We start from the raw sequence: 22971 nt of genomic DNA, 5'->3' as shown, positions 1-22971 counted from the left end.
CTGTATGAGAAAGAGGAGGAAAAGACAGGCTACATAACTTGCTGAAGAGGTAGAGCTGAAATTCTCAGGGTCTATGACTAAGTTATTAGTGAACTGAGAATGAAGCTACCCGATAACTTTAGAGTTGCTGGGCCGTGCCATCTATGTTAAGAAATTAAGTGGGGACAGAATAGCTTCTAGTTAGTGGAGAAGAATGGAATGTATCAAACCACTGCTTGTATGGTTAGGATGCTTTCGAGTCATGAGCAATTAGGATGAGCAGTCAGTCACTTTCCCACCATCATACCTTGTGGTTTGTTTATCTGACCTCTCTGTACTTGTAATCAAGTGAAAGATCCATATAAGCAGGTTCTACTCTTAATTTTTTTTTCCTAAGGACACATCACAGTCATATACAAATAACTAATCATACATCTTAATAAGAGACTTCCCCAGTGGTTCAGTGGTAAAGAACCTACCTACAATGCAAGAGCCACAGAAAATGCGGGTTCAATCCCTGGGTCAGGAAGATCCCCTGGAGGAGGGCATGGCAACCCACTCCAGAATTCTTGCTTGGAGAATTCCATGGACACAGAAGCCTGGCGGGCTACAGTCCATAGGACCGCAAAAAGTAGGACACTACTGAAGCGACTTAGCACACAAGCACATCTTAATAAACAGTAATATATAAGTGTTAGTTGCTCAGTCTTGTCTGACTCTTTGCTGCCCCACGGACTGTAGCTTGCCAGGCTCCTCTGACCATGGGATTTTCCAGGCCATTCCTTTCACCAAGTGATCTTCCTGACCCAAGGATCGAACCTGGGTCTCCCACATTGCAGACAGATTCTTTACCACCTGAGCCACCAGGGAAACCCAATAAACAGTAATAAGACATACTTAAATATAGTGGGCAAGTTTGCACAAGTCAGACTCACGGATGTCCCCAAATCCTGAGTTAATTTTGTCTCAGAAAATATGAGTGAAATTGACTAAAAATTTTGACTTGCTCCAATGCAAGCATGTTTCCTGTTATTTGGGAGAGAAATTCATGGAGCTCAGTTTCCTGTTTCTCTCTTCTGAGTTTCTGTATCTGCTGAATGCCAGATCACCACTCAGGGTTTTGCTTTTTCAGCATGTGCCAGCTTTCCCACGAGGTCCCCCTGCCATCTACCTTCCTTGAGCCTTTACCAGGAAGTATCACCTGTCCATCATACCTTGTGGTATCACCTGAAGTATGCTGAAGTATCGCCAGTCCAGTCCATGTGTTTCGCAGACTTTGCTGTAGGATTTGGATAATGGGGTTGAGTTATAGCGTAGAAATATGAGATACCCCCTAGTATTACAACTTCCTCAATCATTTCTGAAAATAGCTATGCTTTGTGTTTTTACCTTAGGCTTCAGCAGCTCACCAGGTGAGAAATGGAGTTATTTCTAAATGTATAGATTCATCTCAAAGTGGCAGATACACACCCGTAAATCATATTTCTGATTTCTGTTTCTGTAAATCCTAATTCTGTTTTCCCCAGTTTATCTGCTAGGAACTGTCTTATCACATCCTTTTTGTTGTTGTTCAGTCGTGTCCGACTCTTTGCGATCCCATGGACTGCAGCATGTCAGGCTTTCCTGTCACATTCTTAGCATCTATTGAAATGTAACCCTTACTCTCTGGCAGGAAAAGCAAATGCCTGCTAACAACAGACCCCCCAAACCGCTCAGCATATACATCTTCCATTGGTGAATCCAACAGACAGATGGTGTAACTACAGTACATGGTCTGGGGCTGTTACTTTAAGACCATTTGAAGTCAGAGATGGCAATCATAACTTTACAGTGGTGATGCTTATGCTGCTGCTGCTGCTGCTGCTAAGTTGCTTCAGTCGTGTCCGACTCTGTGCGACCCCACATACAGCAGCCCCCCAGGCTCTGCCGTCCCTGGGATTCTCCAGGCAAGAACACTGGAGTGGGTTGCCATTTCCTTCTCCAATGCATGAAAGTGAAAAGGGAAAGTGAAGTCGCTCAGTCATGTCCGACTCTTCGCGACCCCATGGACTGAAGACTGCCAGGCTCCTCCATCCATGGTATTTTTTGAGGCATAAGAGTACTGGAGTGGGGTGCCATTGCCTTCTCCCGATGCTTATGAGAAGTACGTAATTTAAGAGTAGGAAACCCTAGGGCTCTCAGAATGGAAAATATTGTATATCCTTGAAGAGACATCTTTCAAGAACAAAACAACTCTTTTAACTTCTTTTAGCTTAAACAAGTTTTTCCAATATTAGAGATAACTAGGAACAATGCTTTAATAGACATATTTCGTACCTTGAAGGTTATAGTTTACCCATTTTTGCTCATTTGGTGGAAAAAAAGGTAGAAATTTTCTACTGTGATGAGAAGTAATGACATTATGGGATACAAACTAGGAAGTCGAGATAGGAAAAGGATACTTTTCTCCCATAAGATGTGGTCACTGCTATAATCAGGATGACTACAGTGAATGAGGTTCACTTGGAAGATATGACAATCCACAGAAAACTAGAAGTTGCTTAAGATTGGTGATAAAAGTAACAGCCACTTTTTTAGATTATCATGCATTTACACAGACAGCTTTTGCAGCCCAGTTTATTTTTCAGAAGTCTTCACCTCGTATCTTTTAAAGCTGTCAGGGAGTATATTATTGTGAACTCATTCTATTATACTAATCACCGTATCCATGACCCCAGAAAGCACTGATCAGGATGGAAACAAACCCAGAAGATATGCGCAAAGTTTAACCACAAATATATACTAACAGTAAAATTGACACTTGCAAAATTAAAACATTTATATGGTCAAAACATGTGTCAGACTTCACCTAGTGATAGACTAAGAAGAACATATAGCAGACCTCAGAGGCAAAAATAGTATTTTACTGCGAAAATCATTTTCTCTAGCAATACCTAAAATGTTACCTGAGTTCTGCCAGATGCTGAACTGACAACTGAGTGATTTTCTCTAAGTTCTCATTAGAGAACCATCAGTCTCTTGCAAAGTGATGTTTACTGCTTCTGTAACTCAGAGTGGGACTAGAGGAAGATGAAGGTGTCCATTCACCAGTGTCTGTGGGAAGGCTGGACCACTTGGATCAGGTGGAGAAGTATCACTCCCTTGTCCTCAGGGAGCTTACATTCTACTTGGGAGATGCAATTCAGAAGAGAAAGAGTTAATGAAACAACATGAAATAAAGAAAAGTAAAATTGCCTTGTTGTATGAAATATGAGAAATTTTGGAAAATTTCACATAGAAATCCTAAGAATTAGGAATGCTGTCAGGAGTTCTTTAACAATATCTCAATAGCTTCCTTGGATTAGAAATCAACAACAGTCTGAACAAGTGGGTATCCCCTCCCACCCTTGCAGTAAAGATCTAAACAGACCTTGCAGGACACTACACTCCATTTTTAGGGAAATCTGTGATCATGTTGTCTTTGTCCTAATTCCACATCTAATCAGAGAAAAGTTAGGGACCTGGGAGACATAGATGTGTGTAATTAGCCACAGACCTTATGTGTCATATTGATGGTTCTCAAAGAGGCGCAGGTTTGATCACCAGCATCAGCATCACCTGGGAATTTCTTAGCAGCGTGAATTCAGCCCCTGTCCCAGACCTACTCAATCAGAAACTCTGGGGGCCAGCAATTTGTGCTTTCAAATGAGCTTCAAGTGATTCTGTTGCATGCTTAAAATTGCACTGCTGTAAATTACACTGATGTTATTAAGGCATAAACCATTTGAACATAATGTCTAAGACACCCTTGAAGAAGAAATAGGGTAAAGAAGTGTGTTAGTAGCCCATGAACTTCATCCTGTGCTGTGTTGATACTGGGGAGTGTGGGGGTTGGGAGTGTGGCGTGGTTCCATAGGTTGATTATCCTGAAATATTCACTTGTAAGCTTTGAGTGTTCATTTAACAGTTCTACTATTACAGGAGGCTCCCTCCCCCTTGCCTGATGTCTTTTAGAATTCTTCTTTGCGTGTGTGTGTGTGTTTCTGTTTGCTCACACACTCAGTCGCTCAGTGGTGTCCAACTCTTTGCAGCCCCCATGGACTGTAGCCCACCAGGCTCCCTCTGTCCATGGAATTTTCTAGGTAACAATACTGGAGTGGGTTGTCATTTCCTACTCCAGGGGATCTTCCCAACCCAGGGATCAAACCTGCGCCTCATGCATCTACTGCATTGGCAGGCAGGTTCTTTACCACTGGTGCCACCTGGGAAGCCCAGGTGTCTGTTTAGGTCTGTGCAATTTTATTACATGTGTAGATTTGTGTAATCATCACTGTTGTTGAAAGAGAGAACAGTTTCATCAGCACAGGGATCCCTAGTGCCACCCTTCAATAGCCACATCCTCTTCTCTCCCCCTTCCCCCTCCCCTCCACCTGTAACCATTGGTAACCATTAATCTATTATTTATCTCCATGATTGTGTCATTTTAAAAAGGTACTCTAAATGAAAATATACTATATGTAGCCTTTTGAGGTTTTTTGTTTGTTTTTGTTTTTTTAAAACAGCATAATTGGCTTAAGGTCTAAGTAGGTCATTGCATGTAACCATAATTCCTTTTTTATTGCTTTATTGTATTTCATAATATAGATTTACCACAGTCAGTTTATTTAGCCATTCACCTGTTTATGGACATCTGGGTTGTTTCCAGTTTGGGGCTGTTACAAATAAATATGCTATGAATACTCACATATAAGCTTGTGTGTACATGTAAGTTTACATTTCTCTTATATAAATGCCCAAGAGTGCAATTTCTGAATGTTTAGTTTTGTGAGAGATTGCCAAACTGTTTTCCAAAGTGGATGTGTCATTTTACATTCCCTCTAACACTTCATGAAAGATCTTTTCTCTGTAGCATCAGCAGCATTTGGTGTCATCACTGTCTTATTTTAGCCATTCTGAGAAGCATGTAGTGATACCACATTGTGGTTTTAATTTGCATTTCCTTGATGATTAATGATTTGCTTCTTTGCCACCTACATATCCTTTTTGGTCCCTGGGAGCTCGGTGGGAAAGAATCCATCTGCCAATGCAAAAGACACAGGATTCGATCCCTGAGTCAGGAAGATCCCCTGGAGAAGGAAATGGCAACCCACTCCAGTATTCTCACCTGGAAAATCCCATGGACAGGAGAGTGTGGTGAGCTATGCGGTTGCAAAGAATTCGATATGACTTAGTGACTAAACGACAACAATAGTCCTCTTTGGTGAAGTGTTTTTTTCATGTTTTTTGCCCATTTTCTAATTGTGTAATTTATTTTCTGACCATTAAGATTTGAGTGTTTTTAATATATCCTATATGTTAGATGTGTAGTTTGTAAATATTTTGCTTCAGTCAGTCTTAAGCTTGCTTTTTCATCTTCTTAACTGGGTCTTTCACAGAGCAAGCACTTTTAATTTTGATGAAGTCCAATTTATTCATTTTTTAATGGATTGTGCTTTTGGTGTCAAGGTTAAGAACATTTATGTAGCCTTAGAGCCTGAAGATTGTTTTCCATTTTTTTCCTAAAGGTTTCACAATTTTACATTGTACATCTAATTACATTATGTGTTATGAGTTACTTTTTGTGTAACATGAGAGATCTGGGTTGAGGCTCATGTTTTTGCCTATGAGTATTCAATAACTACAATAAGAATGCCTTCAATTTTGGCATATCTTTCTTTTTTTTTTTAATTCAACACACATTTACTGTGAGAAGTTACTTTGTGTGCTATCTCCTGAGAAACATGTATGCAGGTCAAGAAACAATAGTTAGAACTGAACATGGAACAATGGACTGGTTCAAAATTGGGGAAGGAGTATATCAAGGTTGTATGTCACCCTGCTTATTTAACTTACATGCAGAGTACAGGCAAAATGAAGGGCTAGATGACTCACAAGCTGGAATCAAGATTGCTAGGAGAATTATCAACAACCTCAGATATACAGATGATACCACTCTAATGGCAGAAAATGAAGAGGAACTAAAGAGCCTCTTGATGAGGGCGAAAGAGGAGAGTGAAAAAGCTGGCTTAAAACTCAGCATTCAGAAAATTAAGACCATGGCATCTGGTCCCATCACTTCATGGCAAATAGATGGGGAAAAAGTAGAAACAGTTACAGATTTTATTTTCTTGGGCTCCAAAATCACTACAGATGGTGAGCACAGCCATGAAATTAAAAGACACTTGCTCCTTGGAAGAAAAGCTATGACAAACCTAGACAGCATATTATAAAGCAGAGACATCAGTTTGCCAACAAAGGTCCGTCTAGTCAAAGCTATGGTTTTTCCAGTAGTCATGTATGGTTGTGAGAGTTGGACCATAAAGAAAACTGAGTGCTGAAGAACTGATGCTTTCAAATGTGGTGCTGGAGAAGACTCTTGAGAGTCCCTTGGATTGAAAGGAGATCAAACCAGTCAATCCCAAAGGAAATCAGTCCTGAATATTCATTGGAAGGACTGATGCTGAAGCTCCAATACTTTGGCCACCTGATGGAAAGAGCCTGCTGCTGCTGCTAAGTCACTTCAGTCGTGTCCGACTCTGTGCGACCCCATAGATGGCAGCTCACCAGGCTCTGCCATCCCTGGGATTCTCCAGGCAGGAACACTGGAGTGGGTTGCCATTTCCTTCTCCAATGCATGAAAGTGAAAAGTGAAAGTGAAGTCGCTCAGTTGGGTCCGACTCTTCACGACCCCATGGACTGCAGCCTACCAGGCTCCTCTGTCCATGGGATTTTCCAGGCAAGAGTACTGGAGTGGGGTGCCATTGCCTTCTCCGGAAAGAGCCTACTCATTGGAAAAGACCCTGATGCTGAGAAATGTTGAGGGCAAGAGGAGAAGGAGGCAGCAGAAGATGAGATGGTTGAATGGCATCACTGACTCTATGGACATGAGTTTGACCAAGCTCTGGGAGTTGGGGATAGATGGGGAAGCCTGGTGTGCTGCAGTCCATGGGGTCACAAAGAGTCAGACACGACTCAGTGACTGAACAACAGCAACAACCTCGTGTGCAACATGGTTAGGCAGTAAGATAGGAAAACTCATAGAATATGATCCCTGAAAGATCTTGTAGTTGAAAAGGTTCATATACAAATACTTAAATTTTTAGGTTAAGAGGCTTCCCTGGTAGCTCAGATGGTAAAGAATCTGCCTGCCAATGCAGAAGACCTGGGTTTGATCCCTGGATAGGGAAGATGCCTGGGAGAAGGGCATGGTAACCCACTCCAGTTTACCTGGAGAATTCCATGGACAGAGAAACCTGGAGGGCTACAGTCCTGGAGGTCGCAAAGAGTCAGACACAACTGAGCCACTACCACTTCCAGTTTCATATAAACATACTTAAAATTTAGGTTAAGAGGAATACACAGAGGAAAAGGGACCTGAAAAACAAAGGGAATGCCACTAGAGTAAGTATATGCTGTCACCATGGCTTAAATGAGAGATCATTAAAGCAAGGGCTTAAAGTCAGAAGGGAAGGAATACACATGAAAAATATTTATGAGGAACATTTATCAGAGTCAGGCAGAGGTGATCTGGGGAGAAAGAGGGATCAAAGATTGACTCTGGATGGTGGTTTATCCAGAAAGAAAAAAATGACCAGGTTTGAATGGGAGGTAATGAATATGTTTGAAACTTCTTGAGTTTGAAGTAACCATTAAACATTTTGGTGGAGCAGACTCTGTCACCGTTTTCACCTATGAGGCAAATACTTCTGGGTGAATTTTGTGAGCAGTTTTTGAAAATTGCCAATAATCATTTATAGCTAGGATGCTATCTCTACATTCAGGTTGTACTCTTTTAAATCTTTTCAAAGCTCCTTGGAAGAAAAGTTATGACCAACCTAGACAGCTTATTAAGAAGCAGAGACATTACTTTGCCAACAAAGATCTGTCTAGTTAAAGCTATGGTTTTTCCTGTCATCATGTATGGATGTGACAGTTGGACTATAAAGAAAGCTGAGCGCCGAAGAACTGATGCTTTTGAACTGTGGTGTTGGAGAAGACTCTTGAGAGTCCCTTGGGCTGCAAGGAGATCCACCAGTCCATCCTAAATGAAATCAGTCCTGGGTGTTCATTGCACGGACTCATGCTGAAGCTGAAACTCCAGTACTTTGGCCACCTGATGCGAAGAACTGATTCATTTGAAAAGACCCAGATGCTGGGAAAGATTGAAGGCAGGAGGAGAAGGGAACGACAGAGGATGAGATGGTTGGATAGTGTCACGGACTCAATGGACATGAATTTGAGTAAACGCTGGGAGCTGGTAATGGACAGGGAAGCTTGGCGTGGTGCAGTCCATGGAGTCACAAAGAGTCAGACATGACTGACTGAACTGAACTGAACTTTTAAATCAAAAGCAGAAGTCAATTCTATAATAGGAGGAAGAATTATGTTTAATGTAAAGCCTTGGTGTTCTGGTATATTTTAGGCTAGAGTTGGAAATGGAGTGATTCTGATTACAAATTGTGTTAGTTAAAGAGGTTTGGGTTTTTTTTTTTTAATGCTTCAATTTTCTCATCAATGAAATGGATGTATTTATAACCCTATGGCTTACAGGATTACAGTGAGGACCAAAGGAGATGATCAGAAGCCCAAAGTACTTTATCTATAATAAAACTTTAACACATATTAGTTGCTTTTTCCCTATAAGGTATTTTTTACATCAGAAACCCTTCTTTCAAATGAAGGCTTATTCAGACTCGGAAAACAAGTGAAAGCAAAGTTGTCTCCTCCTTACCCAAATTCTCAATTACAGGAACAATGTGTGCTGTTAGGGCTCTTCAGAAATCACTAATATCAATAAATCCTCAATTTAAAGATGAGAAAACTGGTTGAAAGAGGTAAAAACAGTTTCCTCAAGTGACATGGTATGCTGGAGACAGATCTTGATCTATCTCCCATGTTATGAACTCCCTATTATAAAATATTCTGAAATGCCATAGTATGAGTATGACTCAAATAACATTGGCTACAATTACAGTTCCAAAAGAAACTGGTGTGTTTTAAGAGTTTTTTGAGGTTCAGGAGCATTGCTATTTCTTGTGGTTTCCAAATCACCATTGTGAAGAACAAACTTCTTTTTCATAGGTACGCTTTGATGTATTTAAGAAATGGGCTTTACGTGCCCAGTTTAGATAAAAGATGACCATGATGTTCTTTCTGTCTCTGTCTCTTAACAGCCAGTGTTGGCAAACACTTTATGTTTGAGAGAGCTTGGAAGATCGTGTCCTTGGGCAGCAGTTTCAAACATGGAGTTACCCAGGGAACGCTTTTAAATAATGTATTCTGAAACTCAGTCCTTGAAGATTCTGAGCCAATAGATCTGAAGTGGATTTTTAGAACTCATCTTTTAAAGCTCCCCAGGTGAAACTGGGGCTTGAGGACCATCCTCATCTTTTGAAATTCCCAGGTGGGGCAAGAATTTGAGGACCATTGCCCCGGGATCGCCAGTGCTATTCTCCTAGCATTTCCTTTCTAGGTAACTCTTGTTTTTGAACACTTAATAACTTTGCCCAGATCTTCTCTCTAGTTCAGAACTAGGTCATATTCTGCCATCTGAGTCAGCCCGTGCCCATTCGTGAAACCTTTTCCATGAGTAACATCTTAGAGGGAAAAGATGGCAACAAAATAAAGCCTTTGCTTATTGAGTCCTCACTATGTGACCTGTCAGTTCTTGGCGTTTTGCTTGTATTTTTCTGATGGCAGAAATCTGAACCATACACTTCTATTTGCAACAGCTTAATATTTCAAAGAGAACAGTTGATTACTCTTTTCCGTGCTGTATGCTCCTCTCCCAGCTTCCCTCACTTTCTCCCCAGCAGCCTGCCGAGTGCTCATTCCCAGATCTAGGTATTTCCTCTGACATCCCATAACCAATCCAGCAGTGAATTCTGCCAGCCGTGCCATCAAAATACATGCCAGTCTAACCACTTCTCACCTGTTCTACCAAGAGCCATGCAATCCAAGTCACTATGATTTTTTTCCTCTGTTATTTTGGTAGCTGGCTGACTGGACTTCCTATTCTACTTTTCATCTCATGGCTAGTTTTTCAGAGATAAAGCAAGAATAATCCAATTAAAGGGCAAATCAGAGATGTTCATCCATCATTCTGAAACCTTCAGTCACTTCCTATCACATTTAAGTTAAAAGTTTATTGTCCTTACCAAGCATTACCCACAAATACTACATGATTGAGCCTCTCTCTTCAATCTCATGTCATAGTCCTTGCCCTCTTCCCTCTACTTCACTTTTGTTCAGTCGTTCAGTCATGTCCTACTCTTTGAGACCCTACGGCCTGCAGCACACCAGGCTTTCCTGTCCTTCACCATCTCCCAGAGTTTGCTCAAGCTCATGTCCATTGAGTCAATGATGTCATCCAACTATCTTATCCTCTGTCACCCCTTCTCCTCCTACCTTCAATCTTTCCCAACATCAGAATGTTTTCTAACGAGTTGGTTCTTTGCTTCAGGTGGCCAAAGGATTTACTTCACTACTGTTCTCTAAATAAGCCAAGCTTTTGCTGACCTCAGGGCCTTTGCACTTGCTGTTCCACAACTAGTTTCCCAAAGCTGGGCTTCTCTTCCTCTAGAGCTTCCCACAGCTCACTCTTCTACTTCACACAGATCTCTGTTCAAATATCATTCTCAGTAAGACCTTCTCTGCCCATTCTTTCTAAAATAGTTCACCTGCCACATTGTATCACTTTTCCTTTACTTATCTTTATAACCTTTATGACTACCTATCACTGTAGCATACATTTCTTTAATAATAAAATTTTTTATTTTCTTTTTTTTTGGAATGCACTGCAAGGCATGTGTGGGATCTTAGTTCTGTGACCAAGGATCAAACCCACACTCTGCATTTGAAGCACAGTCTTAACCACTGGGCCAGCAGTGAAGTTCTGACATACATTCATTTGGTTGTTTACTGTCTCTCTCCCCAACTAGAATGCACACTCTGTGGGGGAGGGGTTCTGTCTGTGTCTGTTCACCTTTGTATGCCTAGCGCTTGGCACCTAGTCAGTGCCCATTACGTATGTGTTGAATAAATGAATGAATGAGTCACTATAGCAGTTGTTATCCTTCTGGATTATCCACAGCATGCTTTTGATTCTTGCCCCTCAGACGTACATGGAATGCTTGTAAAATTTAGATGACAGAAGTCTTGATCTCTGTCAGTCATTTTATTCATGATCTTGTTTGCCTTTTGTTATTATTGCTCTTTAATATTTATAAAGAACACAGCCATTCCTAGGACAGCTAGTCTTGAGAATACTTCACTGTTATCCCCTTATTCTGAAGGTGCCAGACTTTGTTCCTTGCCTTTGCTCCAGGGCTGTCAAATTTAAATTGAATGAAGGGAGCAGGCAACATCCGGTCAGGCTTGTCCCACCGACAGGGAAAGACTCCAGCCACGCTTATTGTCTCTGCCAGACCTGTATAGAACCACCCGAGGGAGGGAAACTTTACTCGAAATGATAACAATGCTGACTGTGAGACCTTGAGGGGAATATTCCCTCTTACTTCTCACACTAGAAACAGACAGATGGGCGATTTTCCTTCCTCTCTTGTGCACGGCGTCCTCGTCCACTATGAGCCGTGCTTTACAGGAAGTTTTGCGTGTGGTCCATGTTCACTGATGCTGAAATACTAGTGCAGCTCTGTCCTCTTTTTATTCATGCTCGGAGCATTTGTTTTATGACACATGAGAGCCAGCAAGTGTGCTCAAGTGCAAACAGACCCATATGTAGGTTGGGTGGAAGAGCTCTTTGTGGAAAGCCAGCTCTCACCACAGTGCACCCACACACAGACCCTTGGAAGGCTGGCAGCTCTGCTGAAGTAGAAGGGCCAGCTTGCCAGCGGGCATCCTGCCATCAGAGCAGATGGGCCCAAGCCCGGGCAGCAGCCGAACACGCATGTCCGCTCTGGCTGCAAGCGTATTTCTCATTTGTGTCTTTAATTTACAGGAGACAAATTCTTGCTCAGAAAGGCTAAGTTTACAGAGTAGGAGTCAGGAAGGAAGCAAAGAAATCAAAATTTTCATCTCATGTAGTGAAACTTAGAGAGTTCCTTGTTATAGATCCTCTTCAATCCCAAAGCCCTCATCACTGGAGGGGATGCCCTGTCTTGCTCCAGCAGTTTGTCATTTGCTAATTAACTAGGTGGGCTTCCCAGGTGGCACTAGTGGTCATGAACCAGCCTGTCAATATAGGAGCCATAAGATAGGCGGATTCGATCCCCGGGTCGGGAAGATCTCATGGAGAGGGCATGGCAGCCCACTCCAGTATTCTTGCCTGGAGAATCCCGTGGACAGAGGAACCTGGCGGGCTACAGTCCAGGACAGACTGAACCAACTTAGCATGCATGCAACTCACTAGGTAGCCTAATCTTTTCAAAAAAGTCCAGAAATCTATGAGAGGGACTTCCCTGGTGGTCCAGTGGTTAAGAATCCACTTTCCAATGCAAGGAATGTGGGTTCAATCCCTAGTCGGGGAACTAAGATCCCACATACCATGGAGCAACTAAGCCCCCTTAATGCAACCACTGAGCACTGAGCCCGCTAGTCACAACTGAGATCCGATGAGGCCAGATAAATAAATAAATTATTTTTAAGAAATATCTGGAAGGGGAGGGGAGGAGAGGGTGAGATAAAAAAAAAAAAAGAAATATCTGGAAAAATCACTGCATGCAATTAAGCTAATTTTACCAATATATTCTTTATTTGAAAATATTATGACAATTACTCTCCAAAACTATTTTTCCTCATTTTAGTTTCCCATTTTAATGTAAAAAGAGCTCAATTTCTTTTCCTGCTGACTTAAAAAGATGACTATATGTAGATAGGACTAAGATGACAGTATAGCAAAAATATTGACACTTTGAAAGTCTGTTTTAATATTACTTGTGCAGTGTTCCATTTGCCCAAATGGAAAACTTGAAAGAGAAAAGAATAACTGTGATTACTGAAAAATATACAGACCTCTTAGATGATTTGTAAGTATTGTATCCGTCTGAAGAGCAATGAAAAAAATAAACTTCTCACAGACCCTACATATAATTCATGGGAATATTATAATAATATTCACTTTTATATTTTATATAAAATAAGGTGTTTTGTGTTTTATATAAAAAGGTGTTTATACACAGCTTATATCCCCCACACAGTTTTCACATACATTATCTCTCTTGAGCCTCACTATTACCTTGTGAGGCAAGTAAAGCAGCCCTGTTGATCTCACTGTGCAGTTGAGGAAACTTCTGTGCAGGTAGAATGACTCAAGCTCAGACTTCAGGATCATTTGTCTTTTATCATTGGGACTTCAGTTTAGAGGCTGTTGTATAATGAGAAATTATATAGTGACGGCTTCTAAATTTTCAGAGCCTTTACAGTCTCACTTTCTTGTTTTAATTTTTTTTAAATATACACATACTTTTATTTTTTAAATAGCAATTGCTTTTATTATTGTAAAAAGTAATAGTTTATTATTTTAAAAAGAAAAAAATAAGCAATTATATATAAATAATTGACAATGTAAAAACACCAACTCATGATAAATGAGTTGCTAACTCATGATAAATATTTTTCCAGCATTTTTTTTAGGTAGATATGTAGGTAACTAAATAGGTAAATGAGAGAGATATACATAGATAGAACAGTAATCATTTTGAATGAAAACAATATCATACTGTTGTAGCATGTTAAACTTTGTTTTTATCACTGAATGTATTGTAAGTCTTCAATATCTATAAGTATTACTGTGCGACATCCCTTTTGATGATTAAATAGTATTCTATTATATGAACTTACAATTTACTTGACTGTTATTCCACTATTGACATTTGGTTTATCTCTCTTTTTCATTATAAAGAGTATCTTTATAATCCTGTTGTTAAATTCTGTGAGCATTTATCTCAACTGATTTCATATCTAACTCCTAGATATGGAGTTTCTAGATCAAAGGGTATATATACTTGTAATGTTTTATAATACATTGACAGATTACCTTCCTGAATTGTTATCTCAATATATAGTTTTACAGCCAGGTGAGACAGCCCTTTTCTTTCAACCGCACCAGTACTGAGCATTAGCACTTTAATACTTGACATAACAGTTTACATTTTTATGTTGTAGCTTATGCTTACATTTCTTTAAATAACATAAGGTTGAACATTTTTTCAGTGCTTTGAGGGCAGTTAATTTACTCTGTGATTTGCCTCCTACTCTTATTTTTCTACAGGGTGTATCTTTTTGTTGTTGCTTTATAAAAACTTTATATACTAAGGAGTTAAATTTTGTTTTGCATTTTTCAATCACTTTTATCATGTTAAAATGTATTCTTTCGTTTTTTACTATCGGATTTACTAATCATGAAAGAATGTTGAATTTTCAGTTTTTGAGATGATTGTGGCTTAATTAATCTTTTAATATGTAGACATGTATGAATCAACTTCCTACTTGCTTGCTTTTATTTTGTTAATGAAACATGACAGAAGGGGAACAAATGGAGACGTAAGGGAAACTCTTATGTCTCAAGAGTCTTGGCCACTGGCTGCAAAGTCAATATTCTGACCCTGCTATGTTTGTTTTTGACAATAGTCAAGTCTCCTAGGGCTTTGAGTAATTTACCAAATGTGCGAAATTTTTGAATAATCCTGTTGATGGTTGTTCTGATCCTTCTTCACTGCATTCTCTATCAATTCCATTTAGAGATTTTAAAACAATATCTCTGCTTAAGGGAACTTTTAGTACTTTTGTTGTTTTACAAACTCAGTGGGTGACTGCCAAAATAACAGCAATAAATAGAACTCTAGTAAATTGCTGTGCTCTGTGGATGCATTGTATGAAAACATCCTTGTGAAAAAAAAATACATTTCATTTTGTACCACTGTGCCTAACTTTATGATTTTTCTTTCCCAACTGAAAATACTGAGTTCTTATTTTGACATGCTAGCAAACAGCACACCTTAATCCCTGTTTACATTTACCATTAAAAATTATAGATTTTTGCTTTTGGAACTGAACCTAATAATGCAGTTTTACAGTCTTCAGAACCAATCAAAAATCTCTTGAAATTAAGTTCACTTAAAAAAACCCAGAAAACCACTCTCCTCATGAAACTTGGTGGGATATCATCTGACTCCTATTATAAATAGCCCATTTGAAGAGATAGCAGTAAGTTAAAAAAAAAAAATTTTCCAAGTAATTTATATCCATTTCTGGATTTGGACAGGGCAGAATTATATTTTTTTTTTTATGATGGCTGATGCTCTGGTATGCAAAGATAGTGTGCCTTTTCTGTTGTCAATGGTTTGCAGAAAAATTATACTTTTTAAGACTTTGAAGAGGCGCAAGATGATTTTTTTTTTAAGGTTTATACATTGCTCAGAATCTAAGTGAAAAATATTCCAAGAAGCTGTGACAGCCCAGCCATATGTGTCTGTAGAGGACTAAATTTCATCACTTGTGCAGAGAGCCTTGCACTCAATAGCAAGTGAGTTTGGGGCATCCCGGAGCTAGATGTAAGAGATAAATTCTATCATAGATTGGATAACAGCTACATTTCTAAAACCCACTAGTTCCTTAATTCTGTCTTGAGGTCAGAGAAAAGGAAACGATTAAATTCAACACATACCCAAGGTGACACATTTTTGAAAGGAATTAGATTTGATGTCAGCTTTATAGTACATGGGGAAATAGTCACTCTCAGAAGAACTGAGATGGAGTTCTCTGTTGCTCAGTCCTCAAAGTCTGCATGAATCCCCAAAGAATAATGAGCAAAGTGAGAATGAATAAGTATTCTACTCCTTAAGACATCAAGGTGTCCGGTAGTGTAGACAGATCAATAGCATTTGCTTCTCCCTTCCAAAAAAAAAAAAAAAAACGCACTGAACCACTAGGGCAGGGATTGTCATTCCTCCACCAGCCTCTCCACTTCCTCTCCCTTTCCGCCTTTTCTCCATCTCAGATCCTCCTTTATCACCCCTGCTGCTCTTGCAGCACCTTCTGTCTGATTCCTAGAGTTGATCAGTGCCTAACTTACACTGTTCTGAATGTGATCTATCCCCATTCAAGGGATTTTAGACTTTTGGTACATAAAGTTTTCATGAAAGCATTGTGAGACCAGAGGTTCCTCATCCTTCAGATCTTTTGTTGAAAGAGACTCTATTCAGCAGTCATATTGTTCTGTAGTGGGCCTTTCCGCTATTCAAAGAAAACCACTCCTCTGACACACAGTGGAAGAACTAGAGATAAATAATTCCTCAATACAGTTCGATTAATTCAGAAAGAGCCAAAAGGTTTTAGTGGAAACTAAAGAGGATGAGATTTCTAAGAATTCCCGTGGAATTATATTTGGATGTAATGAAAACTTTAGAAAAAGCAATAAATTGACTAGCCAAGGTGCTACGAAGAATTTTAAGTTATCTATGCATCTGTTTTCTCATTCTTGCATTCCTCTTCCCTGAGAAGAGGTTAATATTGTCTCCACATCACAAAGCTGAAGCCAAGCTGTGTTCCCCTGAGGTCTAGGCCAGTTACTCTTCATTTTAGATTACTAGGTGTTGTAGGATTTAGTACATCCTTGAGCTCAGCATTCCTCTGGAACACTGAGCCATGCTCTGTAGCAGAATGTTTGCTAGTAGAAAGGACCGGTTGGTGACATTTGCTAAAAGAACACAACCCCCCATGTTCTGGTTAAAAGCCAAACATCCATCATTCACTTGGGCTTTTACTGTCAGAGTCTTGAGAGATTAGCAAATCTTCATTAAATTTTGTTTCACACAGAAGTAATAGAATACTTAAAGAGAAATGATTGTGATTTAATAACAGAATGCTGTCCTTCCACTCTTTGAGGTGAGATTGATTGATTGAAAATAGACTGAATATAAAGCACTCTTAGATGGTAGTGTAGTGTTCCAGTTACAGGCAGAGACTCTTAACCCACATGGACTGAACTCACATCCCAGCATATAACCCTTTATGGGCTGTGTGCTATTGGGAAATTTTGCTTAGAAATGTTCACCTCTGAAAATGAGAATGATAATGATGCCTACATCATAAGATTGTGGTGATTATATGTATGCTGAATATAAAATGCTGAGAACAGTTCCTGGCACTTATTTCTAAAATATTTGCAATTATTATTAGAATTAACCAATAAAAGAAAACTGCTACATCTCTAATAATGAGAATACGTAAAATTATAATTCTGTTGAGTGGACGTCATAGAGTTGATTCAGTCCCGTGCAAATAATATCTGACTCCAGCATAAGAAGTTCACACTTCTATTTATTTGAGGATACCCAATTTGTACTCTTTCTCATTCTTAACATTTTGATATTTTTCTTAATGAGCAAGAGAAGAGATGCCATTTCTATGGAGGTGGTTTCTGTTCCTCAGTCTACTTTTTGATATAAAGTTGGAACATCATTTTGCACATGAATTTGGCTTTCATCAGCAAGGGACACTGGGATGATCTCTTGGCTCCAGACATTAAAATCTAGGGCAGGATTTAATGGAAGCCTTGCTTTTCCTGCTATTTTTCTCAGGCTTATCACTGTTTAAGCATTTGGTCATAACATTTTTTCCTCTCTTTTCTCTCTACACCTGTTCTTTCTGTGACTCCTCCTGAAGAGGGAATTCGTAGGACCTGGACTCCATCTTAGGCCTGTTTATGCTGATCATGCTTGGCTACCTCTCTAATGGACTCTAAACTCTGTGTTTAGTGCCTATGGAAATGACAATAAAAGGATAAGACCCCCGCCGGACAGGGGAAACTTGAAGATCATATCCAGGTTACTCATTGCCTAAGAGAAAACATACACTAATCACCCCTGTCTCTGGACAGGCCATAAATTTTTCTGTACCTATCGGAGTGTGCTGCTGCTGCTGCTGCTGCTAAGTCGCTTCAGTCGTGTCCGACTCTGTGCGACCCCATAGACGGCAGCCCACCAGGCTCCCTCGTCCCTGGGATTCTCCAGGCAAGAATACTGGAGTGGGTTGCCATTTCCTTCTCCAGTGCATGAAAGGGAAAAGTGAAAGTGAAGTCGCTCAGTCGTATCCGACTCTTAGCGACCCCATGGACTGTGGCCTACCAGGCTCCTCCATCCATGGGATTTTCCAGGCAAGAGTACTGGAGTGGGGTGCCATTGCCTTCTCCGTATCGGAGTATAACCTTGGGCTTATTGATTGTTGGCCAATTGTTTAACTGTTTGAACACATAACACATAAATGATGAGATTATTGTGATTGTATTTACCCTTCCTTTGTTTATGTAAGTCTCAAGGAATTTGGGGTGGTGAGTTCAGACATGTACACATGGGGTATAAAAGATTTTTACAAATGCTGGTCAGGGTCCTTGGCGAAGAGAAGACTATGCCTTGGGCCCGCCGGTATAATAAACTGCACTCCATTACCTGCATTGTCCTTCTGAGTGAGTTTGTTTCCCAAAATTCGTGGCTACAACACTCCCATATAAGTACACATAGATATACGCATACATGGATGTGGTGTATTTGTATATATGTGTGTGTGCATGGTTGCCATACTAGGATCTAGTAGTGAAGTTCTTTCTCCTAAAGGAGAGCAGCAGTCAGACTGATTAGACAAGAACTCGAAAGGTCATTTAGGCAAATTCTTTTATTTCAAATAGCGCTTCCCACAAACCAAGGGGAATTGTCTACTCATCAAGAAATAGATTTTTTTCTCTTCCCTTAGTCCTGTACAAAAGGGTATTTTTAGTTGTTCACCAGATGCTGCCAACAATTGTAAAGAATGTCATTTTAATAGTAGACATTTTTGATGTGGACAGAAACCTCAGTGAAACAAGACAATGTTTCATTTTGTTTTCATTCAAGGCCCTGAGCTTCCTACAAAAAAGGTGAAATCATATAAGTGGCAAACAAATCTATATTTGGAATGAAGACACATTGTTACTAGTTTAATTTCTCTGGTTTTGTGACTTGCATATTTGACCTATCATTTTTAGAAGTTATTTTCATTGTAAAGAACAAAAATGAAAGCCTGGAAAAACATTTCTGTAGCATCAAGTGCCTCATCCAAGGTCAGAAAAAAGTCACTGGTAAGGCAGAGATTGGAGCACCCAATTTTCAGTTATTAAACTGTTACTTAGACCACTGAACCAGGATAAGTAAGTGCAGATCCTGCAGTCAAACAAAATCCCAAGTTGCTTGAGCCTCTTATCAAGTTCAACAAAGTCACCTCTTTGGGGGAAATTCTTTGTGAATTCCTTCTTTATGTAAAGTGACTTAGACCCCTGTTGTCCACTGAAAATGCTTTTATACCCAGCCTTTAATCAGAGGTTTTACAAGATGAGTGTTTTCTCTTTTTGGAGCACACAAAAATGTTAATATACTTGCTACTGTAATTGATTTATTATTTAATTCTACGTCTATTTCCTCATGTAATGAATTAGAGTCTCCATGCTTCTGTCTTAGAAACCCATTTGTTTCTAGTATATGGTTGCTGTGAAAGCATGCCCTTGAAACTTGGATTTCCTCTGCAGCTATTATGCATTAGATGAGACCTTGAAATTAGACAATTGACTGAACTGTGGGAACTTATGGCAAATTTATTAGAATTGACTATGAAAGTTTCTCTAAACCAAAGAAGAGCATTAACTTCATAACTTGGAGTTTGTTCCATCAAAATTTCTAGAATTGTCAATCCAGCTGGTAGTGCCAGAGGAAGAGTCATGGGTTAGTCGTAGCAGCTCATACAACAGGGAATGGCTACCAAGCAGAACATGGAAGTCTTAGTAAATATAAATCATAGAGATAGTGCCTTGTTAGTTCACCTTCAGAAGCTCCAAATACATTAATGTATTTTCTTCTGATTTAAATAAAGCTAAGTAAATGATGATCTACACTCTGGATAACTGAAGAGTTTTAGGTAATCTACCTTCTAAAAGAAAAACACCAAAACTTGAGTCTTTATTTTCCTTGAAAAGTTAGAAAACAGAGAATATGGCTCAAACATGAACTGATGGTTGAAAGCTTTGGGTCATTTTAACAAATTGTCACATTTCCATGGTTGATGGCTGTGGCAGAATTTAATTTTGTCACACCCAGTCCCTACGACTCTGGCTTCCCTAGTGGCTCAGTTGGCAAAGAATCTGCATGTAATGCAGGAGACTTGGGTTTGATCCCTGAGTCAGGAAGAGCCCCTGGAGAAGGAAATGGCAACCCACTCCAGTACTCTTGCTTGGAGAATTCCATGGACAGAGGAGCCAGGCAGGGTACGGTCCACAGGATCTCAAAGAGTCAGACACGACTGTGTGACTAAGTTTTACTTCTACCCAGTACCTAATCCCAACCTTACTCACTTACCTGTCCCTGTACTATAGGCCGTAAAGTTTATAGATTGTCTTTTCTAGTCTCCCTTGTAAGTATGGGTGACAATGTGACACAGTTCTCACCACTGAGAGGTAGGTGGTTGTACGCTGGCAGTGCCTCGGCTCCCATTCCTTTCCTCCTGCTTGGATCAACAGCAGCTGAGTGGAGCAGCAGCAACCATCATGACATCATGAGGAAAAGACTTTGGGAGATATTACATACAACATATTTGAACAACTAAACTCAACCTGATGATTGCCTGCATCTAGAATCCTCGGTATCTGAATTTTTGAACTCTGTATACGTATATAGATATCTCTAAAGGTTAAGGCCTCTGTCCTTCATCCTATTAAATAGAATGGAATAACTTCATCATCAGAAGTACTGATTCACTTGTTCATTCATTATTCATTACATTATTAGCATATGACTGAAGTCAGCATACCATATGGCTAGGTAAAATAAATTTTTAATAATGAGAACTACAGGGCAAAGAGAATATAATGGTAGAAAAGTGAAATAAAGCCAGGAAAACACGAAAATGTATCTAAAAGTTTTACATATATTTTTTAGAGATTAGACAAAAATTTGGCTCAAACTCTAGCATCCAGTGCAAAGGGGTATACATAGTGAATTATACAATTTACAGTGTCCATGAGAGAAAAACAAACCAGTTGCTTAGCAGAGGGCTGACTGCTGCTGACTAGGTTGTGATAGAGACATTTCCCCCATGGACCGTTACAAAGTGGTCATGGTGTCTCATAGGGAACAGAATCTTCAACTGTTTTCATACAGTTACATGTTTTATAGGGCTTTTTTTCCCCTTGGACTGTCTCTTAATATATGCTGATGTTATCTGCCAAATTGCACTTTAATGAAAACAACTTTATAAGTCACCAGTAGGATATAGTATCAATTCATTTTTCTCTGAAAGTCTAGTTTAGTCCAGAGTATAGCCAGGAGTATTCAGGAAAATGCAATGTGAGAATGCGCTTCAGAAAGTACCTCCTTCAGGAGTCTCTCTCAGCCAAAGTTTTGGTAGCTATTAACAGGTGCTGAGTCACAAAATGTTTATTGTTAGTTCCTCCCATATAGCAAAGTGCATCAGCTATACATATATCTCCTCTTTTATTTTAGATTTCCTTCCTGTTTGGGTCACTACAGAGCACTTGAATAGAGTTCCCTGAGCTGTGTAGTAGGTTCTGATTAGTTACCTATTTATACATAGTATCAATAGTGTATGTATGTCAGTCCCAATCTCCCAATTCATCTCACCTCCTTCTTCCCCGATTGGTGTCCATATGTTTGTTCTGTATGTCTGTGTCTCTATTTCTGTTTTGCAAATCAGATAATCTACATGATTTTTCTAGATTCAGCATACAAAACATTTTTAATAAATGTAACTATGAGGGCTTTCCTGGATTCTCTGAAAAGACAGATAAGATAGCATGTTCCTTTCACACTGCTGCTGCTGCTGCTGCTGCTAAGTCGCTTCAGTCGTGTCCGACTCTGTGCGACCCCATAGACGGCAGCCCACCAGGCCCTGCTGTCCCTGGGATTCTCCAGGCAAGAACACTGGAGTGGGTTGCCATTTCCTTCCCCAGTGCATGAAAGAGAAAAATGAAAGTGAAGTCGCTCAGTCATGTCCGACTCTTAGCGACCCCATGGACTGTAGCCTACCAGGCTCCTCCGTCCATGGGATTTTCCAGGCAAGAGTACTGGAGTGGGGTGCCATTGTCTTCTCCTCCTTTCACACCATGAGGTTATAAATGAAGGCAAGAGATGTATAAATCCATCTAAGCCACCTTATCCTTGAGAAAATACTTGTTGATCGTGGCGTTTGGGACTCTCGCTCGTGGAAGTTGTAGAGTGACTTGGTTGGCTAGCCCACTGTCTTCCAGGGCAGAGCAAATTCCCACAGTGGCGAGTCAAAGCCTGATGCCCAGAACGAGGATGTGAGCATCGTCAAAGCTAATATATCCTAGTTTTGGAATTTAAAAAATGATGACGTTTTACTAAAAACAGTAAGTCTTTTTAATGGACCATTTACTCTTAGTCCTCTTGTGTTCATGCTTCATCAATCTAGGTGTCTTTCTCTTTCAAGAGAAATGAATCCTGATTAAATTGTGTCATATTCATAACTTGAAATCTGTCTCCAACATCATGTTTAGTCTCTTCCCACCAATATCCTTCTTTTTTTTCATTTGCCCCTATCTTCACATCCACCCAACCCCTCATCTCTGCTTTTTTATTATATTATCATACATGGAAAAACAACCTGAATAATTCTATTAATATACACCACTACTAATAATAATAGCTAAATTACTGGGGATTTACTAAGTACCAAATCTTTGCTAAGCTCTTTTACATATATTAAGTCATTTAACCTGTGTAGTAATGCTATAAAGAAGATAACCATCTTTTTCTCAAGTTTTCTGACACAGAAAATTTTGGAAGTCACACTAAATAGTAGAACCAAAATTCAAATCAAAGATATCTTATCCAGCACTGTCATTCTTAACCATTCTGCTTTTAGAAGTCCAGCTGACAAAGTATAGAATAAAAGTTCTTTGCCCCCGTTACCAAGGAATCAGCAGAGAATGGCTCCTCCTAGGATGTCAGCAGC

General features: G+C 39.7%; 1 protein-coding gene and 1 long non-coding RNA gene across 10 annotated transcripts in view; one reads left to right on the top strand and one right to left on the bottom strand.

Moving 5' to 3' along the window:
• The window catches only part of DTNA (dystrobrevin alpha), a 433073-nt gene that overhangs the window by 16513 nt on the left and 393589 nt on the right, over nucleotides 1–22971 (top strand). The gene's annotated exons all lie outside the window — the stretch shown is intronic.
• On the bottom strand, nucleotides 1369–10891 carry LOC145534620 (uncharacterized). The gene is made up of 3 exons (XR_014074813.1): nucleotides 10405–10891; nucleotides 5109–5340; nucleotides 1369–3404 (listed from the first exon to the last, which is right to left on the bottom strand). It is a non-coding gene; the product is annotated as an uncharacterized LOC145534620 (long non-coding RNA).

This window comes from Giraffa tippelskirchi, chromosome 14, assembly GCF_054371585.1.
Source record: "Giraffa tippelskirchi isolate mGirTip1 chromosome 14, T2T-mGirTip1v1.2.pri, whole genome shotgun sequence".
In the NCBI taxonomy this organism is placed as follows: Eukaryota; Metazoa; Chordata; class Mammalia; order Artiodactyla; family Giraffidae; genus Giraffa; species Giraffa tippelskirchi.
The sequence above is the reverse complement of the archived record's forward strand: the minus strand, read 5'-3'. Positions and strand labels throughout refer to the sequence as shown.